Below are 11,665 nucleotides of genomic sequence, written 5' to 3'. Positions count from 1 at the left end.
ATATGTGAAAATATTCAGTGTTATGTTGAATTAGAAACTTAAGCAGACCCACAGTAGCTCATTCACTGTACCAGTTTCTGTTTTCATCATCAATGACATCCTGTCTTATTACCGTAGTTAAAATATAATAAAGTAAATTATATAATTCCTCATTGCAAGAGAAGAAATAAACTGAAAAGAAAAGGCAAGGTATTTTCTTACAAAGGTTTTGATGTATTTGAAGGTTTAAAATAACCACATATATGGCTGCTTTAAGGTGGGGAACCTCCTTTTTCATATAAAAAAGAATATTACTGCTGCTGCGTGTGTGCAAGATAACTAAATTAGTTTGCTAATTGCAACGGCATGTTTATGCTGTTGATACCTTTAATAAAAATAAAAAGCTGTGCCCATAAAGAGAAGAGTTAAAGAGGGATTCATTATGGTTACAGATTCTGACATAAAACATTTTACAGGGAATTTACAACACTCTTTATCTTTTAATTTAAACTTTTGTGAGTTTGTGGGCATAAAGGCATCTAATATTACACTCTAGCTGATCACTTTCCCTCAACATGTCTTCTCAAAACTATATCTTTAAAATTCAGCAATATAAATGGAATTACTGTGTTAACTTTAGAAGCAGGTCCACGCCTCAACCGCCCATTTAACCACCCTGTAGTCTGGGTACGTAATTAAAGGTGCGGTTCGATCTACATGCATTCATACTAAAATCTCCTATAAAGCATTTTACTGTATTCGTCCCCCCGCACCACTTTTCAATCTCTCCTAACCTTTCAACCTTTACCCATAATCCCTACATCATCCATCTCCTCTTTCTCCCTCATCCTTTATCAATATTCCTCACACCATCCCTTCACCATCCCTGCCTCATTAATCCCTCATCACACCATTATTTATAAACCTTGCCTTCCTTTTTTTGCCTATCTGAGGCTTGTTATTATTCTTCCCCTAACCCTACCTCCATCATACCTTATCCGTCATCCTTGCATTATTGTTTCACTATCCCCTCCTCATTCTACTCCTGTGTCACACACTTGTTCATCCCCTTTCCTTGCTAATTTCATCATAAATCCCATATGCCTGGCTCATTCCTTCTCTGTCCAGACCTCATCCATCCCTCATACCCAACCTTGTTACGATTCATATCTTCATGCTGGTCATGTTCTAGGGGAGTGATGGCCTATCGGTTAGGGCGTAGAGATTGGAAACCTGAGGTTCTGATTTCGAGCCCCAGTCCACTCTGGGTCCCTGAGCAAGACCCTTAACCCCCACACTGCTCCCCGGGGCCCGCACAACGGCAGCCCACTCCCCCCCATGGAATGGGTTAAATGCAGAGAATTAATTTAGTTCTCTGTACTTGTGACAGTGTAATGACTATTATAAAAGCTGGATAAAATGTTCATCCTGTTTATTGCTCATTTTCTATCACTCATCCTTATCTGCTTCTAGCTACTTTCTCCATGGCTTCACCCCCACCTTGTTCAACGCTCAACTATACTTGAAACAAACATCTCTACTTTAAGATTTCTAGTTCTAAGTTTTAATCATCACTTGTGCATAAATACATTTTCCTCATCTTTGCTTCCTTCACCCCTTCTTTCCTCATCACTAAATGCTTCGGTCTACCTCCTTTGACCGTAGTCCTTTCTCCCCATATCCCTTCGTCTGTCATTAACTAATTCATGATTGATTCTTCTTTCAACTCCTTCCTCCCTCTGATCTCTTCTTTAACCTCTCCCCCACTGTATCTATTTGTTCACCTGTGCCCTAACTTTTGGAAAGGTCCTTATGCACCTCAAGTAATTACTGCACTGATCAAAGAGCTGTCATTTTCTGTGTTTCCATCTAAAGCAGCAGATAGCTCTAACATAGCTCTATTAAACTCCCCAGTTCACATCTCCAACAATATCCATTAATCTCCTCCAGAATTGTTTAAGCGGGCTGCTGTGGCGTGGTCCCTGCCAGTAAAATGCCTACACTGCAGCTCTTCTAAGCCGTTAAATTGTACCTGATTTGTGTAAATATGTAATCTCTCTTGTTGAGACTAAGTGGGAGTATAATCCGCTACTCCCATGGAGCCTGAATGATTTCACCATTCCACGACTTTACGGTTATATTTCAACTCATTAAACAAGGTTCTCCCTAAATTCAGAAGTGAAAACATCATGACAACAACATTTCCAGAAAAAAACAAATATGCATTTTTTTTTTTACACAAGATCTCATGTATGAACCAGTGAAGTAAGGCGGACTGAACTTTTCACTTTGTCGGACTGTACAAACACACTTCATACACCTCATCTGCTTTTCTAAATGTTTAGAGCATGCTGTAAATATATATATAAAATGCTTCTTCCCACATTCTAATTTCACTAAATGTATAGCAATTACAGCAAGATTGGTGCACATGTATTCACCCACCCCTTCAATTACTGCTGCCATCCACTGCATCCAGTCAGAGCAGTTTATCTCTTGCATAAATGTCAAATTACATAAACACTGATTTAGTCTTGCAGCATACCCAGGCTCTGAGGTTGTAGGCGGTGCTCGGTTTTTCTGATCACAGACGCCTCTTACATTCTGACACATCACCATTCAGGCAAGAATAGCTGATTTCTGACTAGTTGGGGGCTGCGGGGTCTTCTCATTTCAATAATCCAACTCCTACGCTCCCACGCCAGGAACCCTTCGCACACAGCTTCCGGCTATGGTCATCTATTCATGGATCTGAAACGCACTGAGACAAAGGCAGTCCACTGCAGGCGAAGACTTGCAGGCACATGCACCTTTCACTGGTATTAGTTGTTTTTCAGAGTACTATATAAAGACCTTTATGGACCTGTGTCTTCTAGTTAATCCTTTTTGATGCAGGACTTCCGGTTTCATTTACAAATGAAATCAAATATGACATCTTCCTGTTTGACGTTTGATACACTTATGGATGTAAATGGTTGAGAATTAAGAACTTTAATGAGTTATCAAAAAACATGCTATTTTGTGGAGAAAACACTGGGCAACCAGTCATATACTTCACACTGTTCTTTTATTTTTATTTTTACTTCTCAATAAAGCATTAAACAAATCAAAAAATTTTCAAACTTAGGTTAACCTCTTAGCTTTTCTTTGGAAACTTTTCTTGCTTTTAACCAAACAGATGAGCAGCAAACTTCTAAAGTCACATAATTATTCATTTCCTTTTCTACTGATAAAAGCATTGCAGCAGCCTACAGTCAGTTCTTGAGTTTATTTGATTTCCTGTTCAGATTGAAAACCCTGCAATATGGTTCATGGGATGATCAAGTTTACTTGCAGCTTCATAAATAGTGGTTGCTTTTTAGCAAGAAGGTTCTGGGTTTGATTCCCGACCCGCTGTCTTTCTGCATGGAGTTTGCATGTTCTCCATGAGCATGCGTGGGTTCTCTCTGTTCTCTCACTTTGGTGTTGGCCAGGGTGTACCCCACTTTTCGCCCGTAGACAGCTGAAGGTAGGCACCAGCAGGGATGAGCATGAAAGAAAATGGATGGATGAATGGAGTAATATAAAGTTATTTTTCATCCCAGTCCAAAGTACAAAGTAGTTTGTATAAAGCTCCAAAATAAATTAAAAGTGTACCTATTAGACTTGCAGGAAAGAATGCTTTTTCTTTCTTACGAAGACAAAAAAGCATTTAATAATTTTAGAAGGAAACCAGTAAAGGCACTTTATTGTAAAAAAATATATATGATTTTGCTAAACATAAGAAGAAATATAGTACTTTATAATGTTTAAATCAAAATTGTTAGTATTGTTTCCTCATTTTCAAACTTCAAAGTATGAAAAAGAACTACAATGAAAGCAAATGCCTTGCCATTGACTCAGTAAGGGTCCTTATCATTTTGTCCCTTTGCCATTTGGTACGCCCACTGTGTGACACACTGGCATTTTGTACCAACCATGCGTCAACACATATCTGCCTCTCAGACATTTTGTACCTGCTTTGACAACCAATCTACCCTGTGCATATTTCAAGAAATATAAGTATCTGCTGACATTTAAATAGCGGTCAACTTGAGGCCACTCACTCTTTTGATTGAAGGGGTTCAGAACCATTGTCAACAGTTATTAAATGGAATAAAAAAAAAAAAAAAAAAAAGAAATAACATACAATGAAATAAAGTTGCAGTTGTAGCATAATGATTTTATTGCTACTGTGAATGATCTCTTCCCAAAAAAGCCAATATCCACCTAATTGCAGAATAAATAATCCCCTGGAGCCTCTCCCCATCTCTAAGAGTAAATTATATTTGCATATTTACCTGGTTTCAGAATGATGGAAAACAACTGAATTTCCTGTTTTTTATTCCTTTAAAGGATGTTTGTTGGTTTTAAACTCAACTCTCTATTTTTAAACCATGCTCAGTTTCTTTCTACACTGAACGAAGAACCTTAAATTGGCCCCTGGAGTCACAAGAGCTGCAACATCTTGTTTCAACCCTTTGATTTCCCTTGAATTTTGGGTTTCAGGGAAATGGTGACAAAGAAAAAAAAAAAGAAAAAAAAGAAAAAAACAAGTGTCGACAGCAGGAGAGGACATGCATGTTGTCGTGAGTGTGGATGGGATTACAAAGTGACAGCTGTGTGAGATCATTATAGTTCGGGAATGGAAGTGAAGGAGGGGCGGGGGTTGAAACTGGGAATCGGGGCGGAGAGAGGGCCATATGAGACTCTGAGAAAAAGAATGAGGTGCTTTAGCAGAAGCACTTGTTTCTGAGTAAGTGCATTTCACTGCTCCATTTAGAATTAGTGATAGGGGATATTATCACATATGCTCACTGGTGCTTTACATTTCTTTTAATGTCCATGCATCAATTGAGCCAAGAGATGAAGACCTTGTATGTGGGATAAACAGAGGGGTGTGGGTGAGGGGAGAAACAGTGAAAAGGAAGACGGGTGACGCAGGCCTTCCAGTAAGAGCTCTGACTCAGTCACTGGAAGCCCCCTGACCCTGTCTGGAGACAACATGAGGGCAATAATCTGTGTTTTCACTCTGCAGAGAAGAGGGGTCACAAAAAGATGCAACCTTGAATTTACAGAGAGCATTTTTTTTTTTAGCTTAATTTTATCAACATGAACAATTCATGATAAGGCATCAGATAAGATTTGGTTTTGTTCTGACTTGCCAATAATAGAATGCGTGTATCACAGTATGTGCATAGATTTGTCATCCCTCCCTGTGTTTGGTACACAAACTATAATTAATCATAAAAGCAGTATTTATTTTTTTTTACCTGAAGCAATTTTTATTTCTAAAAACCTCATTTTATCTTCCAGTTAGAGTTGTTTTGGTAAATAGATGGTGGACAAAAACCTTTACAGCATGAAAAAAATTAAAAAGAATGACTGTAGCCTTTATGCAGTGAAACAAGAGGGGAAATGCAGGTGTTTTATTATGCAATCGATGACTAAGGTTTCAAACGTCAGCCGTCATCTGCGAGCACTTTCCCCTGCTGTCAGGCCAGAGTGGGCATCGGACCAGAAGAGAGGAGCTGCCTTAATATCTGATGAAAACAGTTGTCCCTTTCTTCTCCTCATCATTGCCTTGGCAGAGAGGGAGTTCTCACTCCTACAGAACTGTAACGCAGCACAACAGGAAACAAGGACCAACTGATGTTTTTACCTGGTTATACGTATAACCCAGACTAAAAGAGGAAACTAAAGTGCAGAATCCACTTTCCATTTTTTCACTCAACTTGTCTAAACTCTAAAGTGACCATATTACTGCCTTGTTTTTAGTCCGCTAATCCTTTAAGAAAGTATTCATACAGCCACACATTTGAATGCATTTTTTTGGTAGGGTTTAGGGGCTGTGGGGGTTATTTAACATCCATCCATCCATCCATCCATCCATTTTCTTTACACGCTTTTCCCAAGTGGGGAAACAGTCTAATTCAATTTGGTAAATCATTTTAAGGTAGAAGGGGGCATTTTACCGTTATTACATAAATGTTTGTGAAAAGTTCCTTTTAAAAAATGTTACATCAAACATTAAATCAAGTAATATCCTTGAATAAAAGCCAGTGCAGCCAAATGCAATCAGAGGTTCCAAAAGCTGCTTATTCCACTGAAAAACCCAGGATTTTTATTACCTGTCTAATAGGAATAGTAATTCATGCATCTATTCTTTCATGTTCTCCCACTTATTCCATGAAAATGGTTATGGTTATCTCCAGATGCTGATTGCCAGTAGTCTATGGGCAAAAGGCGAAGTACACCTTGGACAGATTGCCAGTCCATGGCAGGGGCAACACAGAGACATTTGAATTAACCACTAAAATGTATTTACGTTTATTTTCTTTGATTATAATAACTAGGGAAGTCCCAGATATTTACAGCACAAGAGATAACATCTTAAGTCAAAATATTACTTATTAAAGTCCATGTCCACATAAGAATATATTTAAATCGAGTAAAAACTCTAGACTGTGGATTCCTAAAAACAGAAACAATCCAACTCGTGAACTCTCCTATTGCAGCCCTGTCAGCATAGAATCTGAAAAAAAAAAGAATGTGTACTTTTACATAAATAGTTACACTCTACTAAATTTTGTTCAGAAGAAAAGTCAGTCTAAGAAAAATATACAATATATTTCATATTTCTACAAGGAAAGCAGAAAAAGGTCGGTCAGATCATTACTCCTAATGTTTTTCTTCAAACTGTGGCTAAATAGTTTACAACTAAAACACACAATAATCTACAATGTCAAAACGTTCTGGCGAAACATTTCATTTTATAGTCTCGCACTCTGAGCTTTTACCACATACCTCAGTATACAAATGGTTTATATTCACTTTCAGTCACTACATTTCTTGACAAACTGTTTCAATGTGTACTTTTCAGCTGAAAAACATCTTAAAACATAGTTTTAGACAAGAGTAAGGTATGAAAAACATAATTTGTACACTCGTCTTCATTGGTTACTGCTGCCATTGGTGGAATAAAGCACTGCAGCTGGACACAAATATTGGGTCTCGAGGTTCCAAAGCCCTTGGAAAGTGACCGGGATTTTCAGAAGCCCTGTTCAATGGAAAAGGACCGTAATTAGTAAAGTTAGTTCAAATAAGTGAAGTCTATCAGTAAAATGAAGCCCACACAATGATCTCAGACACTGTAATGATAATGATATCAGTTGTGATAACTAAGCATTTCTAACACTATTTTAGCATTCCTGGTGAATTTACTTTGTATTGGAAGTCAGTTTTTGCTGCTGACAGAAGGGTAGTTTTAGTCAGTTTTGGTATTTGTTTTACCACTGAATACTGTTAACAGTACATCCATCCATCCATTTTCTAACACACCAAGTGGTGCTGGTGCCACTGGTGCCTCTTAGTAGTAGTAATTTGTCAATATTCACTTATTTCATTATGTCTACATTTTTTGGTACACCCTGGACAGGTCGCCAGTCCATCGCAGGGCAACACAAAGACAAACAGGACAAACAACCACTCACACACACACTCACCTAAGGGGACTTTAGAGAAGCCAGTTAACCTAACAGTCATGTTTTTGGACGGAGTACCCGGAGAGAACCCAAGCATGCTCAGGGAGAACATGCAAACTCCATGCAGAAAGGCCGGGAATCTAACCCATTTTCCAATAATGTGCCAATATTCACTTATTTCATTACGTCTAAATTTTTTGGTTTGCCACCCTAAACAAACCATAAGCAAAGCTAATAACTAGTAAATAGTAGCATCTTTCACTGGATGCTATTTGACTTCAGTCTCTCTTGATAGCCAAATCAGGATGCCTCAGTGAGCTCTGAATTCTTTTCTGATTGGAAATTCACAAAATTCAACTCTGAAAAAAAGAACAGCAGGAAAAAAAAATCTATCAAAGTACAAAAATTCTAAACATAAAGCTGGAGCTACTATGAAAAACAATGTTGAGATTATAGCATACCTTTGTCAAAATGGCCTAGTCAAAGTCCAAAGCTTGAGCTATTCTACAAAAAAGAATGAAAATTTCCCATCTGCAGATCTTCAAAGCTGTTAAAGACTAACAATACTTACAACAAAAGACTTGCAGCTATAATTGTAATGAAAGATTGCTTGGACACTTTTAAAGGGACTTGAATATGTATTTAAAAAGCATGCATAATGCTTATCAACTCAAATGTTCACCACTTTCTATAATTGTGTTACAGTAAGTTGTAACATAACTGAATCTGAAAAACTTTAAATGGTACAAATATTACTGGAAAGCACTGAACTTCTTCTATCTTTGTCTTGTCTGAGTTTTGGTGTGGCACCCCTATGATGAATGGTGGTAAGACAGACAGCCTGTTTCCTGCACGCGCCCCTCACTTCCATGTCACACACACAGATATCCTTTTAGGATGGGAGGTATAAAACAACTTAACATGCATGACCCACATGTTCCCACACACACAGACCCATCTAACATCCTCTTTGGAGGATAAGAAAATAAGATTCTTCTAACCTGCAAATATATATAAAAAAAATGTACTCAGTCAGCTAAAAGGTTTGGCTGAAAAGTACAAGCTGGTTTTCCGCTGATGAAAAACATCTGATTCACTGGGATTTTTTGTTGCTTCTACTGTTGTGGCTTGAATGTCTTTGGAAATGTGCACAACTTTGCGTGGGTGTGAATCAAACCAAAGTGTCTTGTGAATATAACGTAAAAGGTCAGGACCTTGCAAAGGAGTAGACCACATCTGTCAGCTCCCAGTTTCTCCCCAGCCCTCTTACAGTCTTAATTATCCATCCTCTCATGTTCATATTCTCTGTCTAATTAAAGCACACAGCCCATCCAAAGTAAATATTTACAGAGGCAGTGAAACCTATATTCATGTAACCTTCTCCTAAAGAGGCAGAGTTAGCAAGGTTCTTTTTTTCAGTTTCATTCTCCCTATCTGTATGAAATGCCCACTCTGCTGCCTCCCAATCCAAGCAATAAAGCGTTAAGCCACCAGAGATTTGAGGTGGGATGTGGGATGCCCACGCTCCTGCTAAAAACAAAAGTATAGAGATATAGCTGGGATGGAGTGCAGACTTACAGTGTTTTGATTTACTTCTGTAATTTCTCTGTAGCTCCGGTGGTTTTACTGTAAACCACTCCTACATTGTCTGCAGATGTGGAATTTGATCCAGTGGGAGGAGATATATATTTGTTTAGCTGTGTGTGTGTGCTACTGCTTCCTGCTACATGTCCAAATTAAGATAGGTGCTTTTTAAATATATTTGGCACTCTAGAGTTTTTTATTTTTAACCAACATTGGTAAAAATTATATAATTTGAAGATTTTCTGCAGACATCTTTGACTTTTGAAGAACATGTCAAAAATGAAGAAGAAATAGAAGCAGCATGCCATTAAAAAGTATTAAATCATAACAAGGATGAAAGAAATTTTGAATTTCCTTATCCTTTATTTTTTAGTATCTATCTGCATGCTTTTTTTTCTGTGTTTAAATCTGAAAACAATTACTTATGACTGTGCTACTGACTGTTTCATAGATACAGTAAATGGCAATGAAGCTTCTGTCTTTGCGATTGGCAACTAGGAATAAAGTCCCCAATAAGCAAATTTTAAAATCAGTTACCTGAACATTCTTGACTCAAAAGTAGTTTGACTTAGACTTAAACAACTTTTATTGTCATTTTATTGTCAAACGAAATTTCATTTTTGCTTTCGCTTTCACAACAGGAGAATGGTGGGGGTATGAGGGGTCATTTATAACGTTACAGGCTCGGGACACGCAGCACTGGGATGAAATGTCTTTTATGGAGGAAAGAGGAGCCCCGATGATCTTCTCTGCAGTTCTCACCACTCTTCTCACCTTCTTCCTGTCTGCGGGGCTGCAGCCTCCACACCACACAGTGAGACAGATGGTCAGAACGCTCTCTATGAAGATTCTGTAGAAGGTCGTGAGGATGGTTGGGGGCTGGTGGGCTCTCCTCATCCTCCATAGGAAGTATAATCGCTTTTGTGCCGTTTTAAGCAGTGAGGTGGTGTTTACAGTCCAGGTGAGGGTGTCTGTGATGTGAACCCCCAGGAATTTGGTGTTGGTGACCACCTCTACAGCTGAGCTGTTGATGAGCAGTAGAGCGTGGTTAGGCCAGTTCTTCGTGAAGTAGCAACAGAACTGGTTAAAACATGTGTAAGAAAGTGTTTCTGTCAAGTGAAATAAAATGTAACTTTATCACTTTCACATACATTCACCCTCAGACTATTGTCTCCACTGTGACATATGGAGGTAAGATGGTTTTGGAAGGCTCTTCTTTAGCAGGAACTGAATCAAGGCTTAATGACCTTGTTAAAAGTAATGCAGTGGTTGACTATTGGTGAGGTATTGGATGAATTCCATATGAGATTTACAATGAGGATAATGTCGAACCTAATTAGTAGTGACTGACATTGATGTAGCTAAACACGACAGGTATGGACATTGGGGTCAGACGGCGCTTGAACTTAGGTCAGGTAACCTGACAATCTGCAAACAAACACGAGTCTTTTCCAAAAAGAATTGTACTTCTCAATGTGTTTATGAATGCAAAGCAAACAGTCAGGCAAACAGTGAAGTGATCCAATAAGCTGAAGGGGTGAGATGCAACTAAACCTGGAATCTCTGTACTTCAGGCAGGTACTGAGGTTCTGGGATCTATTTTAAATGACACGTTTTGTCCTCTTAATGGTGACTTCGGGCTCCTTCAGCAGGATACAGATATTTGGGCCAAAATTTAAAACTGAGCTATAAAACCTACTCTGTCTTTTACCATAAATCAGTGCAGTGTAGTCTTGTTGTTTATTTTTCGATTATCCACTCACTATTTCAATGTTGTGTTATCATATCCTAATGTTTGTTTATGTTGATGCTGTTTTAATAATTCTTAAGTACTAGGCATGTGGCCACATTTGATCACAATCTATATCCATACACATGGTCTTGTATTTAGATATAAATCAGCACTTAATAAATACAATTGGCTGATCCCTTTGATGAATCATTAAAAGATGACATTTCTAATACTCTGAAGCTGACTATAATTATATGTATATATATCTATATATATATATATAGTACTCAAAATTCTTTTGTTCAATCCTAGAGAAGCTGTCCACATTCCTCCCATTCTTTTGCATAATAGGACAGATATAATATCTATGTTCACAGCTGTGACAAAGCGTAAACTGTCAACATCTAACTCAACAATTGCAAAGGAATCCATGGGCTTCCTGAATTTTCTATTGTCTACTCTCTCCATAGTTTTTTTGGAAAAACAAACTTATTTTCACCGAGGAGCAGCATTGTTTTCCATATACAGTTTGCTGCATTGATGAATTCAGCGTCCATTCGAGCGGCAAACAGCTGAGAGTGTTTGTGCTGGCCTGAGGCTGCAGGTGCACAATCAAACCCCAGGGAAGGAAACAGAAGAGGAGGGGTTATAATGTGACACAAACAGGAAGCAAGCAGAGTGTTCCCTTCTGCTCGGCAGCGCACACAAAAGCTTTACATCAAATTTTGTCCTGGTGCAAGCTGTTTTTAGGATGTTTTTAGGCACTTACATAACAGGGCCTTGTAAAAAAAAAAAAAAATCAAAAATAGACTTTAGCTTCAGTGTACCAGTATTTTTTTTAAGTGTTTTAAGATCTAGATCTCTTTTC

The sequence above is a fragment of the Cyprinodon tularosa genome, unplaced genomic scaffold (genome assembly GCF_016077235.1).
Source record: "Cyprinodon tularosa strain WSP-4 unplaced genomic scaffold, ASM1607723v1 ctg418, whole genome shotgun sequence".
NCBI lineage: Eukaryota > Metazoa > Chordata > Actinopteri > Cyprinodontiformes > Cyprinodontidae > Cyprinodon > Cyprinodon tularosa.
This window is presented reverse-complemented; position numbering follows the sequence as displayed.